Consider the following 24,719-nt stretch of genomic DNA (forward strand, 5'->3'; position numbering starts at 1 on the left):
CGATGCCCCTGACGATTTCAATAATTACTAGGGGACCAATAAAATGTCCAAGAAAATCTTGATATGGCCAATATTTAAGCAGCTGGGCACATTTTTATCCATCACAACTTGTAACTCAAAATGAAGTATTTGACAAAATGCCAATTAAAAAAACCTTTTTATGTTGAGACAGTTCTAGAACAATTATAATTAAAACTTTAGGACAATATCACAACTGGGGTGTTGACATTGGCACAGGCAAGCTCTAGATCATTCCATCACCACAAGGGTCCCTTGGTTGCCCTTTCATAGCCAAATCCTCTCCATTTTCCTGTCTCCTTCCCTTCCATTTCCAACCCCTGCCAACTACTATTCTGTTTCTACAATTTTGCCATTTCAAAACCATTATATAGATGGAATAATATAGTATATAACCTTTTGGTATTAGCTTTTTTTCACTGAGCATAATTCCCTCAAATTATTCCCAGTCTCCTGTTTGACTTTGCATCCACTTCAGATATGCTGTGACATAACAAAAGTTTTTAATTTTGATGAGGTCCAACTTATCAATCTTTGCTTTTATGGACTGTGTTTCGGTGTGTCAAGTTTAAAGAACTCTCGTCTTGGCCCTAGACCCTGAAGATTTAGTCTATGTTTTCTCTAAATGTTTCTATAGTTTTACCTTTAAGTCTGTGATCCATACTTAGCTAACTTTTGTCAGGATTCCTTTTTCTGCATTTTAATTTTGGTTTCTAGATGTTAACTGCTAGTATATGGAAAGATAATTGATTCTCAAATGTTAATCTTGTATTCTAAGATCTTGCTGACCTCAGTACTTCTATTAATTATTTTGTAGATGCCTTGGGATTTTCTATATAGATGACTGTCATCTGCAAATGTTCTATTTCTTCCTTTCGATCGGTATGTCTTTTCTTTTCTGCCATATTTTGCTGGCTAGAGCTTTGAGTATTATGTTGACAAGAGGCGCTGGACAGACACCCTCGTCTGCTCCCCACCTCAGTGGGCACCCTTCATGGAGTTCTCCCTGTCCCAATGCACGGCGTTCATCTTCAGGAAGTTCACTCTTAAACCCTAGGGAGAACTAGGGGGAAATGACCACGACTCACAAAACGACCAACGTTTAAAATAATTCTATTTCCTTCAAATCCCCAAGTTGCCTTCCCTGCACTGTGACCTGGAAACCCCCAAGGCAGCAGCCTGGGGCCAGTGTCGGGCTCATCTCATTTGTTTCCCAACCCTTGGAGACCACTCTCTTCACTGCCTGATGTTTGGTGTCTTCACACATTTTCACCCTTTTTCTTTTTTGGCTCTTTCCAGCAGAGGTGAAATCCAGGCTCTGCAGCTCCATCTTGGCCAAAGCCCGTGGCAGCTCTTGGTTTTGTTTCGTTATAGTTTTCTAAGTGGCCGTAGCGGGGCTCGGCAGACTGTCTTAGGCATCCTGTGCAACATTCCCACGGCCACCTCAAGTGCCCGCCCTGCTCCTGTGACCAGGGGAGGTGGAGCAGGACAGGAGCTCGATGTGGGAAACACCTCCCTGCTCCTGAGAGCAACTTCGCAGGTGAGACCAACAGGGCATGACCATTTATGGAAGGTGGACTGGGATGAGGGAGAAGAGACTGCTGGGAACGAGCGTGAAGCACCCTGCAGGGAGTGGGAGCACGAGGTCCACGTTAGCTCTACTTTCAAGGCACTAAAACCCGAGAACATCCCGGCACACGTCGGCCAGTTTGGGCGTTGCTCTGACAACTCAAGCACTATTCGTAACACAAATGTCTCTATAGGAGGACAGGTTTTTGCACCTCACACAAAATTTACTGTTTGTTTCATGGTACTTTGAACTTTGAGCAAGGACCCACAGGGAAACTTATACTCCTTCCACAATGACAGGATTGCATCCTATTTAACAATTCAAAATATGTCCTCTGCATTCAGAAGCAATAGTTTATAGCATTTAGTTGACACATGTAAATTGTCTCAACTATAATCTGTGTAAATAACTGCAATACAAAGATGTAGTTTCTTACAGTTCTATCAAGTTTCAAAATCAAGAAAACTATTTGCCACCTTTCTAACATTAAAGGAAAGATGGTCAGGCAAAATTTATGCTTCTTTGTGTGTATACATACACATATATGTCTATCTGTGTGTACTGTATCTTTCCTATCTGTTCTGGATTTCTAAACTCCTACTGTGACTCTAACTAATCTCTAACTTTAAAAATATTTCAAACAAAACATTATTTTTAAAAATTTGGCATGGTTCTAAATGTACTGGAATAAAAAATAAAAAGTGTCAAAATTTTTTGGGAAATAAGGGCCTTATAACTCAAAATGAACCATAATTACGTAATAACTAAACTAGTGTGATATTGCTAAAAGAACAGAAAAAGAAGACAGTAGAGATCCTCATAACAAGAAAAAAGTGGCACATTATGTAACTTACATTGGGATAACTGGCTATCTTTAAAAAACAAAAAGGACAGATTTGGATGTGAAAAAAATGAGAGAACCTAGATGTAAAATCCTCGTGAACCTAGATTTAAAACCGTTAACAAAATATTGACAAACTAAATCCAGCAGCATATTAAAAAATACATTATAGTCAAGTGGGGCTTGCATGACAAGGATGCTCTAACATAAGATAATCCATTAATGGAATTCACATTAAAGGAGAAAAACACAATCACCTCAAGAGATGCAAAATAGCAGCTGACAGCTTTCAACACTAGTTTAAAAGCCCCCAGTAAACTAGAAAGAGATGGAGCTCCCTTAACTAGAGAAACCTCTGCAGGTTTCAGTAGGAGAAAGGAAGGCTGCCTTTAGCCACTTGTATTCAACACCAGGTGCGAGACTTGGAATAAGCTGAGAAAAAGAGGTAAACTGCATCTAATTAGAAAGGAAGAACAATTGCCACTATTCCAATGATACGGTTATTTATATAGAAAACTAACAACTTTTTCAAATATTCAGAATTGGATAAGGTAGTTGATCAATGTTGCTGGATGTAAGATCAATACGCAAAACTAACTGCATTCTCAGACTCCAAAATGACCAGGAGGTAGGATTTTTTAAAAAGGGACAATTTACAACAGCAGCAAAGAACATGCATAGTCAAGAGTAAATATGGAAAAAGACAGAAGAAATTATAGTTTATTGAAAACAAATGGCAAGATGCCCGCAGCCATTAACAGGAAGACTCGGTCTCGTGCACACGACAATTCACCCTGAAGCGATTTCTAAGCGCACGGAAGGCTGCAGCTGGCCTGGTGTAGGTGGGGGCGCCTACGAGGTCGACAGAGGAGACTGCCCCGCAGCAGCGGGCAACGTGGGGACAGGCCTCTGCTGACAACAGCCTGGCCCGAGTCGCGCTCGGCCCTGGCTCTGGCCCTGCAGGAAGGGAGGGCCCCCGAAGGCCCCCGCCCCTGGACCCTGAACTGGGCTGGGGCGTGGGGAATTGGGGTCACGGCTGCAGTGCTCGGTCTTCAGGCCAGCAGCAAGGCGGAGCTGAACGAGGCTCCAGGGGGCCCCAGGTGCTCAGCGCTGACCATGGCAGAGGGGGACAGGCCGGCTTTGGAGGAAGGAGCCCCGGCGTCGGCCACGGGCGGCGACAGGCCGACACAGCGCGCGATCAGAACCCTCCAGCACGAGGGCACGGCACCGTCGGAGCAGGCGTCAGACACCCCTGCAGGTGCCGGGGCCCCTCGCAGGACGCAGGCAGTGCTTAGAGAAAGGAGAGACTGCAGCGCGACGTCGAGCCAGGGCAGGGCGGCCTGGAGAAGGCCGAGGTTTCCAGGCGTGCTCGGTCGTCTGGCCAGGGTGGGGTGGCACTCCCAGGCTGAACCCGCCAGCAGACGAGCCCAGCGCGGGCACCGCGGACGCCGGGGCCCAAAGCCCTTTGCCAGGTCCTGGAGGGCTCCAGGGAGGGAGCAGGGAGGAGCGAGTGGGCGACGGAGGAGCCCGGGGGATTCTGCGGGAAGAACAGGGTGTTCCCTGAAGTGCTGAAATAACGGGCTGTTCATACTGAACCACTACTTTACATCATACACAAAAACCAAGGCTGATATTTCAAGGACATAAACGTGAAAGAAAAAATGAAGTGACGGGAACACATGAGAGTATGTTTTTGTCTTCAGTTAGGGATAAGGTTTCCTAAACAAGACAAAAAATAAACCTTGTCCATATCAACAGAGACAAATAACCAACGGGAAAATGGACAAGAGACACTAAAGGTAATTCTAGAAGAGGAAACATGGATGGTGAACAAACATCTAAAAAGAATATGCAAAATTGAGGCCACAAGACACCTCTTGCACATCTGCTAGACCAGCAAGTAAGAATCCCTAGTGCTGGAAATGTGGCCCAATGAGGACACTGGGACATTCCCAATGGTTGTCCAAATCGGTATAACCACTCTGGAAAACCATCTGGCTCCATCCTCCGTGGTCGACTGTCTGCGGCTCTTCTGGCCGGGAGCACTTCCAGGGACACTCGTGCGTGTGACAAGCACACAGACGTCCCTCCTGACCAGCTCCGCGGACGTCAGCAGACAGCCGGGACCACCGAGGAAGGAGAAGAGATGCGGATGGACGCACGGAGAGGGGCCCATGCGCAACAACGTGTTTGAGTTTAGAAAGGGAAGTGTCAAATGCCACATTCATAAAGCTAAAACAAAGCAAAGAATTGAGTAACATTTTATTTAGGGCTACGTAAATATGTGATCAAAATGCCATAAAACAACAAGAGAAAGAAAAATCCAAGACTGGAGCTGGTGGTTCCCTCTGCCGGTAGGTGCAGGCATCTGGGGAAGCTGGACTCCGGGGCCACTGCCTTCTTACCTTTATAACGTGCACACTCTACGGCTGCATGAAAAGTTACTAAATGGAAATTAAAGAACAGACAAGGGAACCGGGAAGAACAAGGTGGAGAGACTGCCCGCCGGGAGTCAGGGCCTGTCATAAGAGGAGAGCGCACGGGGTGGTGGAGAGGAAACGCAGAAAAACAGACGAAGGTCCAGAAAAAAGACCCACTCATCATGGAGACCTGACCCAGGAAAGTCACGGGTCAAGACAGAGTGAAAAGGCACAGTACTAGGATGACTGTTTCTCCATGCAGAAACGCAATCATTTCACACATTTGCAAATGGGAAATATAACTCTGGAAACATCTAAAAGCAAGTACTAGCGACTATCTCTATAGCTTTGGGGAGGGTGTATCTGTTAACAAGACCTAAGGGCACGCCGGCAGGAAGAGACTGATCACCTTGACCGTGTCATCGTGGTAAAACGTCTACATGAAAAAAGACGCCACGATGAAAGGAGCAAAACATTAGGCTGCAGACTGTGGGGCAATATTTTAATACATAAAACCAACAAGGGATCAGTATTCAGAATATATAACAAACCTCTAAAATAAAAAAGGAAAGGAGATGCACTCCAAGGAGAAAACAAGACAGAATCAGGCCACCAGGCAAAGGAGAGGCCACGGCGCTGCCAGGGGAACGAAGGAGAGGCCACGGCGCTGCCACAGGAGCGAAGGAGAGGCCACGGCGCTGCCACGGGAGCGAAGGAGAGGCCACAGCGCTGCCACGGGAGCGAAGGAGAGGCCACGGCGCTGCCACCAGAACAGCTCCGGGCTTCGGGCCGATCCCCTGCCGTTCGAGTGCCACATCACACCCCACAAGGGGCTGCGAGCACCTGGGGAAACAGGGTCCTGGCCCGGTACCGGGGCCCGGAGTCCAGCACGGCCACCCGGAACACCTGGCCAAGAGGGGCAGGAATCCCCAAGAAGCACTCACGTGGGGCAGGGAGGCAGATTCGGGGTGTCTGCAGCAGCACTGCTTGTATACAGCGTTTTCCAGAAAGAGTCCCATTTCCATCAGCAGAAGAAAGGCTAAATAAACGCTGTATAACCACAGAATGGAAGACCCCGTCGTGGCGAAAATAAGCCCAAGTCACCGACACCACAGCGGACGACTCACAAACAGAATGCCACACGAAAGGGGTAAGGGGAGAAGAATATACTGAGCACAAATTCCACTTGTTTCGGGTCTAGAAACATGCAAAATTGGGAACAAATCCACGTGCTGAGAAGCGGAAGAAGAGCAAAGGGGGAGAGGATGTATGTGCTGACTGGCAATACCTTCCTACCAGTTCTTTTTTTTTTCAAAGATTTTATTTTTTATTTATTTCTCTCCCTTTCCCGTCTGCCCCCCCCCCCCAGTTGTCTGCTCTCTGTCTATTCGCTGTGTGTTCTTCTGTGTCTGCTTGGATACTTGTTAGCGGCACCAGGAATCTGTGTTTCTCTTTGTTGCGTCATCTTGCTGCGTCAGCTCTCCGTGTGTGCGGCGCCATTCCTGGGCAGGCTGCTCTTTCTTTTGTGCTGGGCGGCTCTCCTTACGGGGCGCACTCCTTGTGCTTGGGGCTCCCTTATGTGGGGGACACCCCTGTGTGGCAGGGCACTCCTTGCGCACATCAGCACTGCGCGTGGGCCAGCTCCACACGGGTCAAGGAGGCCCAGGGTTTGAACCTTGGACCTCCCATGTGGTAGACGGATGCCCTAACCATTGAGCTTCCCCCTACCGATTCTTAAAACCATTTTTAACTACAGTCTCTTTATACCTGCTAAGTGAAAACTCTCCTCTCCTTCCCCGACTCCCCATCCCCTAGGAGCTCCTAACATCTTTTCTGTCTCTGTGAATTTGTTTCTAGATATCTCATATAAGTGGAATCAAGCACTACTTGTCCTTTTGTGCCTGCTGATTTCACTATGATTTTTCAAGGTTTATGCACGTTGCAGCATGCCTCAGGGATGGCTTCCTTTTTCATACATGGGATTGGCACATGGAAGTTGATGGAAATATTTTCCATACCAATTACCTAAATGTTGCCAAGTAAATAAAGCTGCTGATAGTAAATCCCTTCCGTGGAATCTCCCCAGCGTTAAAAAGAAAGTGCTCCGCCCATCTGTCCACCTGCCTCTGTAGTCGGGTCTGGCAGGAAACAGCCGGCACACTCAGGGTCGGCTGCAGAAAGTGGAACGAACAGCCATGGTGGACACGGGTAGGCACACCGGCACCAGGAAGGAGCAAGAGCAGGGTGGATGCTCCTGGAACTCAGCAAGGAAGCAGGCACGAGATGGCCGGGGGGCTGGGAGGAGATGCTGGGCCGTGGTCTAGGCTCCCTCCCTCTCCTGGGGACACAGGCAGGCAGCAGAGCGGAGGGGGCTGGGGTGCGGGCGCAGGATCCGCTGGAGGGACCAAGAGGAGGGGGGCTGGGCAGAGGCACGGCCGCCCATCGTCCTCTCTCTGCGTGGACTCCTCCATCAGGGCTCCTACGTGGGTCAAGGTCTTTTATTTATAAAAAAAGCATGTACAGAAAGACATCTAGAAGAGAATGTATCAATTGTAAGACTCTATCGTCCATCCGTCTGTCCGTCCATCCATCTATTATCTATCATCTATCAATCTATCTAGTTAAAAACCTTTTTTTTTATACAAAGGGCAGGTAATACTTTTACAATGAAAAAAGTTCAGAAAGGTTCTTTTTTAAAAAAGTAAGTTTATTTCAAATTCAAAAAAAATAAAATAACAGAAAATGACAGCTCAATTACGGAAGCATAAAAAAGTTCTTTCGAAATCAACAGAATGTTTGGGGAAGATCTCTAAAATTCACTGTACAAAATTCTTCTCTGAATTTTAGCTTAAGAAGTCTATATTTAAACAGTCTTAATGGTACAAGTTTTCTAGAATAAATACCAAGGCAAGATAAAAACAGAGAACAGAAAAATTTAAAGCTAATCTGCCAGTCAAGAGAAGTTTTATTGGTGATGCTCAGGTTTTAGGGTGTGTGATACACGAATAAAACGACTTGAAAACAAGAACTTTGGGAAAACTAGGAGGGCCAGTGGTTTGGCATTGGCTTCTCGAGCCCAGGAGCTAGAGCTGGGATTAGAAAGGTCGGCAGTGCTCACACAGGGCACCGAGCGCCACAGGGCGCAGCTGCAGAGCCCGTTTCACGGGGTGGAAATGCGGCCTGGCCTTCGCGACCCCTCCAGGGACTGAGATTTCCCCAGCGAGGCCAACACGGCACCCCGCGGCAAACCCGGCCACGCGGGGCGGGGGCGGCTCACGGACCCCAGCCCTTCCCTGGGCCGGACCAAGGCCGGGCCGGGCCGCGCTGGCCCCAGGCTCAGGAGGCTTTCCCAAGCACCCTTTGTAGGAGCTGCTTCGCCGTCTCCTGAGCCCTGCGTAGTTTACAGCCCGGCCTGAACTTAACAGTCGAAGCATGAGCGCTTGGGGAAGCTGCCCCCTGCGCTGACCGCTCTGCCCGCAACAGCTCCGAGAATCCAGGAAGAGACTGGGCGTATCGTTTCTTCCTCCGAGTTCTAAATTTTGACAGATTGACAATACCATATTTACAGGAGCAACCTCCTTTCATTCCCACGTGATTAGGGACTTACAAAATGTTGCAGGACTCCAAGCTGATCAGTCATTGGTTAAAACCACAGTCCCTTTTGGAGGAGCTTGCTCTGTTTACATTTGGAATGATTTCAGATTTCATTGTGGTGAAAATTAAATAAGGAAAGGAAAGAAAAGAGAAGAAGGCGGCGGCCAGCGCGCCCGCAGCCGCAGCCACTGCCCGCCGCGCACACCAGGTGGCACTCAGGAGCGTCCCTGGGCGAAGCTCTCGTCTTCTGCAGCCTGGACACGTCCTGGGCTGGAAACTATTGGACCAAGCTGTCCGAAGGGCCCCTCGCGCAGGCCTGAAGGCACATTTCCTTTAACCTTGATTGACTTCAATTACTGCGCTTCATTTCCCACAGCAAAATAACTCCCAGAGAGGAGAGCGAGTCGGGAAGTGTTTTCATTCATGCGACAGCCTCAGTGCCCTCCTTCGCTCAGGCACCGAAGACCGGCTGTACCTGAGCTTTAAAGGACAAGCTCGGCCTCGAGAGGGCTCGTGCATGGCCACCGGGCCAGGGACCAGCAATCTGGCTCCAAGGACCGTCCACGGCTGCTCAGTGATGCAGCTTGGGTTGCGAAGGACGGGAATTGACAGAGTAATTTATTCGAGGCATCTCCATCTTCATCCAGGGCTGCTCAGCTCCTCTCCCGGGGGCTTGCAGAGGGGCCCCTGGACGGCTGGAGAGGGAAGCCCCCAGGATCTGGGCTCCCTGCAGCTGACCACAGCCCAGAGCAGGACATGCTGCCTGGGCCAGGGCTCTAAGGAGGGCTGCAGGGAAGGGGAGGCATTTGGGCTGGGCCTGCGGAGAGGTGGCTGCAGGGATCCACGGGAATTCCATGGGACAAAAGCCGGCCAGGTAAGGAGGTACCAAGTCTAGGGCTCCCCCCGGCAGCCGGCGGGGCGGGGCCGTTCCTAAGGGGGCCTTAGAGTCCCTTCAGGAGCTGTCACAATAAATCAGCTGCACCTCCTGATGTGTGGAACGCTCTGTAGTTAATACGCATGCCCCGAGAGCCCAAACAAGGAAAACCCTGCTCTGTCATTGAGATGAACGGGCAGTATTTAGGAATCAGTCGAGCTGCAGGCCTGACTTTAAGCATTGTCTTAAAAGGAGAAGCCAATCGTAAACCCTTGAAGAAAACGTTTCAAATGAGGACTTAAGACTGCAAATCCCTAAATAATGCAGATGTCCAGACACCCCCTGCTTGCATCGTTCCAGGTTTCTGAGCCCTGTCCTCACTCCCTGGGGCAGCCCATGTCACTGCTGACATGATGCTCATCTCAGGGGAAGGCGCTGCTTCATTTCGTCCTGTGTGTCAGAACGACGATTCCGTCATTGCGTGACCACAGAACGGCACTCGAGGCGCCTGCCCTGACGTGCCGCTCGGCTGCAGGGAAGGACTTTGTCCAAAAGACCAGAAACCTCCACTGGGGCCCAGAAGCTTCACGGAGTACTGCATGGGCAGAACTCACCGGACACTAAAACCTTTCGCCTGGCCTGCTAGGAAAAGTCAATTACGCATTACGAAACACTGGGTTCAGAGAGTGTCATCACTGATGCAATACATGGCTTGGTGGTTTATCAATTTTCAAATAATTACTTTTTAAAAAAGGCAGTGGACAAATTATATAGTGAGCGTGTCCTCCTGTTTGGTCATTCAGAAGGTGATGCGTCTCTCGCTGGGCTTTGGGCTTGCTCTGACCACTTGTTCTCAGTGTTCCGTAGCTCAGCCGGGCTCCTGGGGAAGAGAGCTGCCTAGAGACGTAGGACAGGTGCAGGTGAGCACTGCTCCGAGAAGCCGGACTGCCGGCGATCTAGCACAGGTGGAGGTGAGCGCTGGGCCGAGGAGTGACGCAGGACAGGTGGAGGTGAGTGCTGGGCCGAGGAGTGATGCAGGACAGGTGGAGGTGAGCACTGGGCCGAGGAGTGACGCAGGACAGGTGGAGGTGAGCGCTGGGCCGAGGAGTGACGCAGGACAGGTAGAGGTGAGCGCTGGGCCGAGGAGTGACGTAGCGCAGGTGGAGGTGAGTGCTGGGCCAAGGAGTGATGCAGGACAGGTGGAGGTGAGCGCTGGGTCGAGGAGTGACGCAGGACAGGTGGAGGTGAGCGCTGGGCCGAGGAGTGACGCAGGACAGGTGGAGGTGAGCACTGGGCCGAGGAGTGACATAGCACAGGTGGAGGTGAGCGCTGGGCTTAGGAGTGATGCAGGACAGGTGGAGGTGAGCGCTGGGTCGAGGAGTGACGCAGGACAGGTGGAGGTGAGGGCTGGGCCGAGGAGTGACGTAGCGCAGGTGGAGGTGAGTGCTGGGCCGAGGAGTGACGTAGCACAGGTGGAGGTGAGCGCTGGGCTTAGGAGTGACGCAGGACAGGTGGAGGTGAGCGCTGGGCCGAGGAGTGACGTAGCGCAGGTGGAGGTGAGTGCTGGGCCGAGGAGTGACGTAGCACAGGTGGAGGTGAGCGCTGGGCTTAGGAGTGACGCAGGACAGGTGGAGGTGAGCACTGGGCCGAGGAGTGACGCAGGACAGGTGGAGGTGAGTGCTGGGCCGAGGGGTGATGCAGGACAGGTGGAGGTGAGTGCTGCGCGGAGGAGCCGGGTTGCCTGGCTGGAATCCTGGCTCCGCCTTCAGGAGCAGCCGACCTTCAGAAATGATTTAACTTCCCCACACCGCACGCCCTCATCTGTGAAATGAGAAGAGTGATTCTGCACCTCGCAGGGTCATTGTGAGGATTCAACTAGTTCATAAATGGAAACTCTTAGAGCCGCGCCTGGCGCACAGCAAGGTTCAGCAAACACGAGCCGAGACCGTTCTGGAGCCTCATCATGGCAGCGCCTTGAGCTTATCTGACTGTGGTTTAAAGGGGAATCTCAGGCTGCAGATGCCACCAGAATAAAATTAAAAAGACAGCATAAGACCGTGCAACGCAGGGGTCCCACTGGGCCACGGAGTGTAGTTAACAGAACAGTTACAGAAGTGCTCCTCCGAGGCTTCACGCGGGGTTCCTGACGGGTGGTGAGCGGGAACTCTGCACGTCACGCAGGACTGTTCTGTAACCCCAAACCTCCCCCACGGGAAAGGAAGCCCAGCGGATGCAGCCCTGGATCTGCCGGCCGGGGAGTCGCCGGGAGCAGCTGAAGCCCCGAGGTCATTGGGAGCCTCCTTCGGGAGGCCGTAAGCTTGTCTCCTGCACTCACGTTTAAACCACACCTTTCATTCTATGTTGTGAATAAATTATAATTGTTAATTTAAAAAATGATTTCACTGAAAACGATACATTTAAAACACGCAGGCCCTGGGGTGTGAACTCCACGGAGAGCTGGGAGGTCTCGTCCACGAAGGCTTGAGAAAACGGCATGAAAACTTATTCCTCGCGCAGCCGAGGACGCCCTGCTGTGGCCTGCGCTGCCGCGGCGCTGCGGCTCCCTGTCCGGTGGCTGGAGGGGCGCGTCCTGCCCGCTGGTCGTGGCCTGGAAGCCCCGTCCTGCTGCGGCTCCTCATCCCCGGCCAGGTGAAGGCCGAGCCGAAGCAGCCTGGGAGCAGAGCTGGAAAACGGAGACGCGTGTGGAAGCGGGGAACGGGCGCGAGGGCCGTGTGGCTGCCGGTGGGCCCTGCCTCCGGTGGCGACTAGCACCAGCAGTCCCGCTCCCCTTGCGCTTGGCTGTCCCGACGCTGTCGGACGTGGTGTTCCCTCGTCCTCCCCCCCGACGGTCTTCCCTCGATGCCCTCTAAGGTCACAGCAGATGGGGGACGTGGGGGCACCTGCCCCTGCCCCCGGCACCCCTCGCTCCTCCCGGCCAGCCGCACCCCTCACCACGCAGAGGCCCCCCCCCCCCACCTCCCTGCTCTCCACTCCCACTCCCCTGCTTTATTTCTTGGGGCGCACAGGGGTGTGGCCGGCAGCACGTTCAGGGGCGGCCAGGGGGCGCTTTCCTGGGCCCTACCGGTAACTGGGGGTGGGGAGGCCAGGGGAGAGGAGAAGTGGAAGAGCAGAGGGGCGTCTCTCCAGAGCCCCCTCCCCACGTGGTGAGAGCAAGGAAGGCACAGGCCAAGGACGGGCTCCGAGCAGCACGGCGCGAACACCCTGTGAATTTCAGGGACACGCGCGGGAGCCGTGCGCTCGGATCCCGGAACACCTGCTGACACTGACAGCGCAGTGGGGACCCTGGAGGACGGCGGCGCTGAGCACTGACCCACGAGGGTGTCCTGTCACAGCAGAAAATTAAAGGGCCTGGCCTCCAACTCCTGCACAAAGCAGATCAACAAGCCCCGAGGACAGGATTCCACACATCCACAGGGCAGGGAGGGTCACTATAAACCATAAAAGTCTCCACATAGCTGCAAATTTGAAAACATGCTGCTAAATAACCCAAGGATCGAAAAATAACTCATAATGAAATTTAGAGAGTATTTGGAACCGAATGAAAAGAATTTCTATAGGTCAAAACTGGAAGTACACAGTTAGAGGGAAGTTTAAAGCCATGCATGAGGCAGCAAGACAGAAACTCAGTGACAAGGCACCCAACTGAGAAGAGGGGGGAGAAGAGGAAATTGGAAGGAAGGAATAAATGAAGACAGGAACAGAAATAAATGAAATAGGAAATGAAGCAACAATAGAGAGGACCAATAAAACTAAAGCTTGTACTTGGGGAAGTAAAACTCATCAAATGGACAAACTTCTAGCAAGGTCAATTAAAGAAAGAGCAGGCATAAATAAAAGCATAGAAATTAAGAGAGACAGACCTAAAGACACAATATAGACAAACCTTCGTGCCAATGTATTTTAAAACCTAAACACATAGGACAATTTCTCCTGAAAAATAAAATAGACTAAAACACTTTTCTAAGAGAAAGGAAACTCAGATAATCCTATCTGACTCTCTATACCCTACAGAATGAAATTGCAAGGCCCAGAGAGCTTTACAGGCAAATCTGACCAAACATTCCATTCAAGCAACAGACAAATCTCATCTTATGCAAACTTCTTTTCAGAAGGGAAAACGAGGGGAATACCAACTTAAATCATCTTTTAAGGTGAGTATAAACTGAAAAAGAAATAAAAAATTAGGCAAGGGTGGTATGGAAAAGGAGAAGTTTTCTAAATATAACTTAAGAATAATGACGAAAAGTTCTTAATAAAATTCAAGTAGATTTTCATAATCATATGAAAATAATGTGAGTGAGTTTCACCCCAGAAATGCAAGAATGGTTCCATATCAGAAACTCATCAATGAATAAATTGATGAATAAATTGATAAATAATGAGTAAATTTATGGACACCCATTAACAGAATGAAGTTACATGTGTGTACATGTATACATCCCTACAGATAGCTATCTATACTAATCTCAATAGATGCAGATTTGATAAAATTTAGGACTCTCTCGTGGTTAAACTCACCAAACTGAGAATAACAAGTACTTCCTTAGCCTGGCAAATACTATCTATAAATAATACCAGAAACTTTCAGTTAGGCTTAGATTGTGTGTGTGCATGTGTGCTGTGTGGCCAAGCACTTGTGTTCACTGTCCCACTGCCTTTGGAGCTGTGTGTGCATGATACTGTTGAGGAGGAGAATTTTAAATGCTTTTTCTTATCTTCTCACTTCCTCAGTGTCTTAGATGTCACCAGCTCTTTTCTTATAGCCAACCTACTCCTATCACCTGTGGGTACTTAAGTTTTAGCCTGTACTCTGCTCAGCAAAACAATGGCCCTTCCTTAAGACAGAAGGGAAAACTAAACACAGGCACTTTTAAGCTTTCCATTTCCAGTCACAGAGGAAATAACACAATGCACTCTAATTATCTGCTTTACTTCCCTCTCTCCCCTGTAAGGACTGAGAGTTGCCTCTGTATCTCTAATTTCTCTACACCCAGAAGAAGTGCTTAAAAATACCTGCTGAACGAAAGAATTTAAAAATCTCATTGATTTAAAAAACAACTACAGATCGCTTTCTGGGGAAGACGGCAGAGCAGGGAGCTCCAGGACAGTCTTTCCACCAAAAACCTACCGACCAGGCAACAGCCTGAAACACGGATTTGAAACTCTGGAGGCCAGAAGATCACCGTCCAGCACCCAGGGAAGGGTGGGGGAGAGGCTGGGACGCGGCTCTCCACAGGTCAGCTCCAGCACCCACACCTCCCCCGCTCGTGCAGGTCGCCACGGAGACCAGTCCCTGGCTGCCGCTGGCGACAGAAAGGCCTTAAATCCCTGTCCACAGCAGCAGCGTGGGCACAGCCAGTCGCTGGTCTGGCTTTGATGACTGAGTTTGGACGCTGGGGGTTTGACTCTGAGGGCAGCTCTTGCTTCGCCCCCCTCGCCACCCCCAACGAGGCTGCAGCGGCCACTGCTGCGACCCTCCCGCGACCCGCGCAGAGGCGGCGGGGACTTAACGACGCAGCGCGTCTTCAGGGCCGTGGCGACAGCGGCAGGACTGTGTGCCAGGAAGACCATGTGAGCTCAGCCGTGCAGCGCCATCGGGGATGCTCTCGGCGTCCTGACTCCCTTCCCGGGACACTTTGGAGGCGGTCTGCGCCCCTTTCGTGGGTCCCCCCCCCCGCCCCGTCTTGTTTTGGTGAGAAAGACTTTTGGGAAAGTCCTCTCTGGGGTGACCCTCCTCCCAGGTTTTGCCATCCAGGCAAAATCAGCTTGAGACGACAAGAAGGAGTGTAAGAAATGGAGGGGAGGACGGTCTGGGTCATGAAGGCCCGCTGGCACCGAACACCCGGAGAAGGAGGCCTGCCTTCCAGGAAGCAGAGGGGCAACGAAGTCCTGTAAACAGGGGAAACCAAATGGCTGACGAGCAAGGGCCTGGCAAGACGGCGGCGCAGGAAGACAGGGAAACTGCACCCCGCATTCACCTTGGGAAATCCTGCACCCCGCGTTCTCCTTGGCAGACCTTCCTGACAGAAGGGATGAAGCTCAAGAGAATCTCCACCCAGTTTCAAAATCAAGAAACAGACACTTCAGGGAATAAATCCAGAGTTAAGATATTAAAATGTACAGTGTGCAAGAAAAGAGTACAAGACAAACAAAGATACAGGAAACAACGACCCATCCAAAGAAGAGGATAAAAATACAGAAAACACCACCAAAGCAGATAAGAATGTGGACATGTAGAACAAACCCCTTTAATAAAATCATCTAAAAAATGCCCAAGAAGATGGAGGAAAATACAAAGAACTAAAGGGGGGTAGGAAAACAATGAATGAGCAATCTGACAGTCTAAGGAAAGAGAAAGCAATTTTAGAAAGGAACCAAATGGAACTACTGGAGTTGAAAACCACAATAACTAAAATGAAAATTTCCAGGAAGGTTTAAGAGCAGATTGGAGCTGACAGAAAAAAGATTCAGTGAATTTGAAGATAAGACATTTGAAATGAGTCAGGCTGAGGAGCAGAAAGAAAGAATTACTGAAAGCAAAACCAGCCTGAGACAGCTATGGGACACCATCAAGCACACCAATTTATGCATTATGGGAATTCCAGAAGGAGAAGAGAAAAAGGGGCAAAAATAAAATAAATAAAAACTAATGAAATAATGAAATAATGACAGAGAATTTCCCACACTTAGCAAAAGATGTGACTAGAAACTTCCAAGAAGCCCACACCGAACAGGATGAACACGAAGAGAAATACACCCCGTCATATACTGACCACACTATCACATTCAGAAGACAGGGGAGAGTCCTGACAGCTGCAAGAGAACAGCGACACATTATACACATGGGGAGTCCCAATACACTGCATGCCAATTTCTCATCAGAAGCCACAGAGGCAAGAAGAAAGTGGGTTGAAATACTTCAAGGGCTGAAAGCCAACATCTGCCAGCCAAGAATTTTATATCTGGTAAGACCCACTCAAAGATGAGGGGGAGACTCAGACACTCTCAGATTAAAAAAAAAAAGCTGAGGGGCTCATCACCTCTAGACCTGCCCTCTTTCTCTCTCCAGAGAGGGAAGGAAAGGACACCAGACAGTGGTTCAAAGCAACATGAAGAAATTAGGACCTGAGGCAAAGGTAACCATTTGGGTAGTTAGAAGTGCCAGTACTGGGGAAGCGGACTTGACCCAATGGACAGGGCGTCCACCTACCACATGACCCGTGTGGAGCTGGCCCATGCGCAGTGCCGATGTGCGCTAGGAGTGCCCTGCCACGCAGGGGTGTCTCCCGCGTAGGGGAGCCCCACGCACAAGGAGTGTGCCCCTAAGGAGAGCCGCCCAGCGCGAAAGAAAGTGCAGCCTGCCCAGGAATGCTGCTGCACTCATGGAGAGCTGACACAAAAAGATGATGCGACAAAAAGAAACACAGATTCCCAGTGCCACTGATAAGGATAGAAGCGGTCACAGAAGAACACGCAGTGAATGGACACAGAGAGCAGACAACTGGGGAGGGGGGGTTAAAAAAAAAAAGAAACATACTGTTTTAAAAAAATGCCAGTATTTTAAATATTTTACTGTATTATTTGGCATGTAAATCCAATTCTTATGTTGTACAAGTGCTCAAATGCTAATGATAAAAGGTAAGTCTAAATCTGTGTTTGTGGACATACGACACGCAAAGATGAAAGCAGGTACAGGTACTGAAAGTGGCGGGGGGTGTAGGAGAAGTGCACGTGCATACCATTGAAGTCAAGTTGGTATCAAACCAAATGTAACTGTTTTATATATATGCTACTAAATATATATTTAAATATATATGTGTATAATATTAAATTTAGCCCCATGATAACCACAAGGAAAACAGATGAAAAATATATACAAAAGAAGTGAGAAGGCATTCAATATGGTACAACACAAAGAAACAAACTAATATAAAAGTAGGCATTAATGGAAGTGAGGGACAAAAAAATTGTTTAACATTTTTACAAAGCCTAAATAGCAAAATGGCAGAGGAAAGTCCTCTGTTAGCAGTGCCTTTAAATGTATCTGAATTAAACTGCCCACTTAAAAGGCAGAGATTAGCAGAATGGATAAAAATGGGTGACACAACTTTATGTTATCTGTAAGAGATTCATCTAAAATTCAAAGACACAAGTAATTTGAAAGGATGGGAAAAAAATATTCCATGGAAGCAGTAACTAAAAGAGAGGTGCAGTAGCTTTACTAACATCAGATAAAAGAGACTTGAGGTAAATAACAGTTATGAGGGACAAAGATGGTCATTATATACTGATGAAGGGGACAATTCAACAAGTAAGTAGAAGAATTATAAAATATATATGCATCTCACAGCAGAGCCCCAAGATATAAGAAGCAAATACTGACAGATTTGAAGGTAGAAACTGACAGTTCTACATTAATAGTAGGAGACTTTAGTACACTACTCTCAAGATCAATAAAGAAGTACAAGACTTGAATGATACACTAAACCAACTAAATAGACATATATAGAACATGCACCCAAGGGAAAAAAAATACATGTTCTTCTCTGGTGCACATGTATCATTCTCAAGAATAGATTATATGTTAGGGCACAAAACAAGTCTCAATAAATTCAGAAATACTGAAATCAATATTTCAATTAATTGCTCAATTCACAAATGATTAGAATGAATAAAAAAATAAATAACAGGGTGAAATGGAAAATTCACAAATATGTAAAAATTAAACAACACGTTATTATACAACCGGTGGGTTAATGAGGAAATCAGAAGCAAATTCTTTGAGGCGAATGAAAATGAAAATTCAACATACCAAAATTTATAGGATGCAGAGAAGGCAGCACTGAGACGGAATTGTATACTCTATGTGACGACATTAAAAAAAAAGAAAACCTTCAAAACAGAGCCTAGCCTCAGAACTGGAACAACTAGAAAAAGAAGAGCAAACTAAACCGAAAGTGAGCAGAAAGAAGGAAATAAAGATTAGAGTGTTGATAAATACAAGAAAACGAACAAAAATAGAATCAACAAAGCCAAAAGTTGGTACTTGGAAAAAGATCAGTAAACTTGGCAAACCCTTAGCCAAGTGATGAAGCAAAAAAGAGAGAGGGGACAAATAACAAAAACCAGAAAGGAAAAGGGGCCGACGGGGTGGGCAGAGCTCAGCTCTTCCTGACCCCCTGGGCGGGGGTGGGGCTGCTGGGGCGACCTGCGGGCACAGCACACCAGGGCACAGGACGCTGCTCCACAGCTAAGAGGAGGCCGGGGACAGGCAGCACGAAGCCGCAACGCCAGCCGAGCTACTGTCCTCCTGGCCGGGAAGGGCTCCCGCCCCGTCCCCGCCGATCAGGGAGGGAGTGACCCTGCAGTGGTGTCTGAGCGGGAGGAGGGCAGACCCCTGCCTCCCGGCCAGCCCCTCTGGCTGCATGGAGCATGGAGCGGGAGGGGGTGCCCTGGTCATCTAGCAGGCTGCTAGAAAAGGAAGCGGGCAAACAACCTTGAGTTTCTCCCGCCTGTGGCTGGAAGAGGCGCTGACACCCCACCCTCAGGACAAACAGCCAAGTGGAGCGCTGGCACCCTCCTCCAAAAGGAGAGTGACGGTGGCCTCCCTGGAGGAGGAGGGGTCTGTGAGGGCGGAGAGCGGCCTCTTCGTGGTCATTTTAGCCAGCCGAGCCCCCTTGGGTGTGGGAGGGGACCCTGATGGGACAGGGCTAGGGAAGGCGGATCCCCTCGGGCTGCTGCACCCGGCAGCCTAAGTACAGAGAGGGTTACATCAGAGAGGAGGCAGAGAAGGAGGGAAGGGGCTGCGGGTTTCTGAACAGTAAATGCTTCTATACACAGTAAATGCTTCTATACACAGTAAATGCTTCTATACACAAGCAAGGAACAATCAGAAGAAGAAATTAAGAAAAAAAAATTCCATTCACGATAGCAACTAAAAGATTCAAATATCTTGGAATAAAACCTAACTAGGAATGAAAAAGAGTTATAGACAGAAAAACTATAAAATATTGCTAAAAGAAATAAAATAAGACCTAAATAAATGGAAGGACATACCCTATTCAAGGATTGGAAGACTATTAAGAGTTCAATACTAAATAAAGAAATTCATAGATTCAATGCAATCTCAATCAAAATCCCAACAGAAATGAAAAAGCTAATCATCAAATGTATATGGAAGGGCAAGAGGCCCTGAATAGCTAAAACTATCTTGAAAAAGAAGAATGAAGTTGGAAGACATACACTTCTCGATCTTAAAACTTGTTATAGAGAAGTGGACGTGGCTCAAGTGATTGGGCTTCCATCTACCATATGGGTGGCCGCAGGTTTGATTCTTGGGGCCTCCTGGTGAAGGCGAGCTGGCCTGTGCCGTGGAGAGCTGACAGCCCACACGGTGGAGAGCTGGCACAGCAAGATGATGCAACAAAGGGAGAGACAGTGAGCAGCAGACCAGGGGGCTGAGGTGGCTCAAGGAACTGAGTGCCTCTCTGCCACGTTAGGGTCCCAGGATCGGTTCCTGGTGCCTCCTAAAGAGAGGACTAGAAGAGAAGACAAGCAGACACAGTAGAACACACAGTAAATGGACACAGAGAGCAGACAGCAAGCACAGATGGCGGGGGGCAGGGAATAAATAAAATAAATCTTAAAAAAATTATTACAAAGTCACAGTAATCAAAAGAGCATGGTACTGGCAATGAAGACAGACACATAGACCAACAGAATAGAACTGCAAGCTCGGAAAGCAATCCTCATATTTATGGCCAACTGATTTTTGGCAAGGTGGCAAAGATCCATTCCATCTAGAAAGAATAGTCTCCTCAACAAATAATGGCGGGAAGACTGGATCTCCACTTGCAAAAAATAAAATAAAATAAAAAAATGACGGACACTCCCCTACCTTATATCATGTACAAAAATCAACTCAGAATGGATCAAAGACCTTACTATGAGAGCCAGAACTATCAAACTCCTAGAAGAAAATGTAGGGAAGCATCTTCAGGACCTTGTGTTAGGCACAGGCTTCTTAGGCTTTACACACACAGTGCAAGAAATAAAAGAAAAAATAGATGAACGGGACCTCATTGAAATTAAAAACTTTTGTGTCTCTAAGGACTTTGTCATAAAAGTGAAAAGACAACCTACTCAATGGGAAAAAATATTTGGAAACGACATATCCAATAAAGATTTAATATACAGAATACACAAAGAAATCTTTCAGATTAATAACAAAATGACAAAGACTTGAATAGACATCTTTCCAAAGAAGATCTAAAAATGGCCAGAAAGTACATGAAAAGATGCTCCATAACTTAGTCACCAGGAAAGTGCAAATGCAAACCACAGCGAGATACCATCTCAGACCCACTGGAAGTGCTGCTGTTAAAAATAAGGAGAACAACAGGTTTTGAAGAGGATGAGGAGAAACAGGATCCCTCATTCACTGCTGGTGGGAATGGAGAATGGTGCGGCCACTGTGGGGGACAGCGTGGCGGGTGCTTAGCTAGCTAAGTACAGAACTACCATATAACCTGGCAATCCTACTAGTCAGAATAGACCCAAAAGAATCAGGAGCAGGGACTCAGTTATTTTCACACTGATTTTCATGGTGACATTTTTCACAATTGCCGAAGGATGGAAGCAACCTAAGTTTCCATCATCCGATGGATGGATAAGTAAAATGTGGGCTAAACATACAATGAAATATTGTTCTGCCGTAAACAGGAATGATGTCCTGTTACATGTGATAACAGAGACGAACCTTGAAATCCTTATGTTGAGTAAAATACGCCAGACACAAAAGGACGATAATTATATTACCTCACGGATATGAAACAATTAGAATACGCAGACTCAGGGGGGTCAGAATCTAGTTTAAAGGTTACCAGGGGATGAGGTGAGGACAGGAAATGGGAAGTTAAGGCTTAAGATGTGCAGGGTCCTGTTTGGAGTGATGGAAATGTTTTGGTATTGGATGGTAGTGATGGCAGCACAACATTGTGAATGCAATTAACAGCACTGAAAAACAGATATATTTAGGAATGTGATTAAAAGGGGGAATGTTAGATGGTATATATGGTAAAATGAATAAAATGTTTGAAAAAAATCCGTGGAACTACCATACAAAACAGTGAACCCTAAGAAAATCCATGGACTTTAATTAATAGTCAATTATAAAAATGTACTATCCTCAATTGTAACAAATTTTCCACATAATGCAAGGTGTCAGTGGTGGGGTGGTTTAGGGAATCCTGTATTTTATGCATGATTATCCTGTAAACCCACAACTTCTCTAATAAAGAGAAAAAAACATACTGAAAGTAACATTCCTAACAATGACTTATTTTTTCCTTTCCTGTTAAAGCAACAGAGTGTTGCCTGTGCCAGGGCCCTCACTCAAAGCCGCGGTGAGCCTCTCTAGGCTGGAGAGGGGCAAGTATTAATGAAAAATCATGGAAACGTGTACGAGCAGTCTGTGTAGACCAGGCGTGGTCTACACAGATGGCTGCATGTGAAGAGAAAGCACAAGGAGTCAGGAGTCAGGAAGATGGGGTGACGGGCGAGCTGAGCGCTGAGGTGGGAACGGGGAGCTCGCCACGGGGAGGAGGGAGAGGAGCCCGGGCCCGCGGGAGGCGCGTGGCTGCGGGAAGAGCAGGCGGGAGCCCCTCTGAGGCGGGGTGGGCTCAGCTCTGCAGGGCGCAGCCAGGGCAGGTCTTCGCCTGACGCGCGTGGACGACCCGGGAGCCTCGCGTGTCCAGCTGCGCTGCACCGTGGGGCAGAGGGCAGAGCGGGGACCCACGGCAGGGGCCGGGGCCAGGGCCAGGAGGGGCTCAGGGCAGGGTGGGCGTGCGGGGAGCCAAGGGCGGCAGGGGACGCGCCGGGCAGCGCGGGGCGTGAGGTGAGGCTCGACCTTGGTGTGGGAAGGGGTCAGGGGGCACGAGCTGTGGTCCTCGGGCCTGGGCGGGAGAGGCCACGTGTGCCGTGGCGGAGGGTGCCCGGGAAAGCTCAGGGACCGGTCTAAGCGGTGGGAGGGCGGAGGCCCGCTCTGGATGGGACGGAGGGCTGGACCCATCGTGGAGGCCAGTGGGAGCTGGCGAGCAGGCGCTGGGGGCACTGGACAGGGGGCCGAAGGGCACGAGGCCTGAGAGCGGTGCTCCCATTAGCCCTCCCAGGATGGCACCGCTCAGGGCACGGGACGGTCTGCCTGTGACCCAGGTGAGGGCTGCTGTGCGCGGAGGACGTGGGGCTCGGAGAGGTGGGAGAGGAGCCCAGGATCCCGGGGCTGCCGCGGGGCCAGCCCCTGGAACACCATGCATCCCCCCAGGGAAGCAGGGGCTGAGGGAACACATCCCGCGGCGGCACGGAAGCGAGGGACGTGCCCACAGGCCTGGCCTGAGCAGCGCCCACCTGCTCTCCCCACGCCTGGCCCCCAGTTCACCAGGGCAGCCCCCCTCGCTCCCAGAGGGCGGAGGGGGTGCTGGAGCCTGCAGCCGCTCCCCACCTGCCCTTCTGCAGTGGCCCGTGCCCAGGGGCTGCTTGGACTCTGCCAGGACCACACTTTCACCTCGACATCTGAATGTCTGGGACCAAAGTGCCCCATTTAGGTGAATGATCCCACGATCAGATTCAAGCCTCGATTTAACTCAGCAGGTACCAGGTCGCACATCTTGGTGGCACACTTACACCGTGCAATTATTTCAAATGCCTGTGTGTGACTGTGGACGTCAGGCACAACTCAGCATCACAACCACCCAGGGGAAAGAGTTAGAGGGCGGCAGGTGGGAGGTGGGCTTGGGTGGCCCTGGAAACTTGTGGTGCCTTGAGGTGGTGCCTTACCAGGGACAGTTGTATTAAAAAACCAGGAGAGGGACAACCAGCAGGATGGCGGCAGAGTAAGGAGCTCCTAGAGTCAGCTCCTGCTCCAGGGCAGTTAGCACACACCCAGAGCTCTCTGGAGCTGCTGAAGCACCTGTTTGGGGGCTCCAGGAGGCCAGAAGAGCATCCTGCCACATCCTTGAAGGAGTGGAAGGAGGAGACTGCCCATCTGCAGAGAAGACTCATAAGTAGAGCACTCCACGCCACAGAGGCCAGGGCTCATCCTCCACTGGAGGCACAAGCCACCTCAGGAGCTGTTCCATGGCTGGAACCGAAAGCTCCACTTCCCAAAAACAGGGGAGGAAGAGACAGTTGGGCACCAACTTCAGCTATGATGAGGAAATTAAGTGGACTACACTATAGTCCTGAGAACAGCTAAAATTTGACCCTGTCCAAGTAGAAAGAGGCTGGGAGCCACCATCTTAACTCCACACCTGGCACAAGGGGAAGCGGGGCGGACTGAGGATCCCAGTGCTGGTGGGGACTGGCTTCTTCCCATCCAGATCAGATTGCAGCTCTAGCATAGGCCCCAGTGCTCCAGCAGGGAGGAAGCTGTGGGCACCTGCACCAGCCTCTCCAGGAAATTACCAGCCAAGCTGTGGAGGCTTGTGATTGCCCTGCTCTGGCGGCATGAGCTGCCCCAGGAGCTGTTCTGTGGCTGGAATTGGAGGCTCCATTTCCTAAAAATGGGAGGAGACGGATGGCTGCTGATTTCAGCTACTGACTGGTAGACTCTGCTGGCCAAGGTATAACAGCCAAGGGAAGAGCTGGGCTGTGAATCTGCCCAGGTCCTAAAGAGACCGGTAGCTGCCATTATGATTCTACTCCCAGTCTGAGGGGAAGCCGGGACAGAAAATCACAGTGATGGTAGGAACGAGTTTCTTTCACCCAAATTGGCCTGCAGCCCTAGCCTAGGCTTCAGCCATAACTCTGGCAGGGAGGAGGCTGGGGGGCCCTGCATCAGCCTATCCAGGTAATTGCAGGTACCTTTGGTTGGCACAGACTGAAAATCAGAAATCTACTGGGGCAACCGCAGTCATCTGGGACCCACACTGCATAGACTGATGCCCACACCTGCAGCTCCATCCCTGCCCCAGGCAGGGAAGAAAGAGAGGTAAAGCCTCGTCAGGCTCTCTGGGCAACTACAGTCTAGGCCAGCACAACTTCAATTACTCCACACAGCTTGACTCTGTCCCTATCCCTGACAAAGGAGAAAGTTGAAAGTAGCTTCTTTGGTCCCTGGCGCAATGAGGGCAGCTTGAGCCTCCACAGTTTATAGCACCAACTACATCCTTGGCTCCTACTGCACAACCAGCAAGGGAGAAAGGGCATGGAAGTCCCAAACTTTGAAGAGAAAAAACTGCACCCAGAATAAATACTCTAGTAAGCCTGATGCTAAGACACCAACAAAAAATTACAGTCCACACCAAGAAACAGGAAGCTATGGCCCAGTTAAAGGAACAAGATAAGCCTCCTGATGATATAAAGGAGTTGAGATAATGAATCACA

General features: G+C 49.6%; 1 protein-coding gene across 2 annotated transcripts in view; it reads right to left on the reverse strand.

The window, feature by feature from the left end:
- Window positions 1-24,719, reverse strand: part of ENTREP2 (endosomal transmembrane epsin interactor 2) — a 395,143-nt gene that overhangs the window by 24,009 nt on the left and 346,415 nt on the right. The gene's annotated exons all lie outside the window — the stretch shown is intronic.

Source organism: Dasypus novemcinctus, chromosome 3 (assembly GCF_030445035.2).
Source record: "Dasypus novemcinctus isolate mDasNov1 chromosome 3, mDasNov1.1.hap2, whole genome shotgun sequence".
Taxonomy (NCBI): domain Eukaryota; kingdom Metazoa; phylum Chordata; class Mammalia; order Cingulata; family Dasypodidae; genus Dasypus; species Dasypus novemcinctus.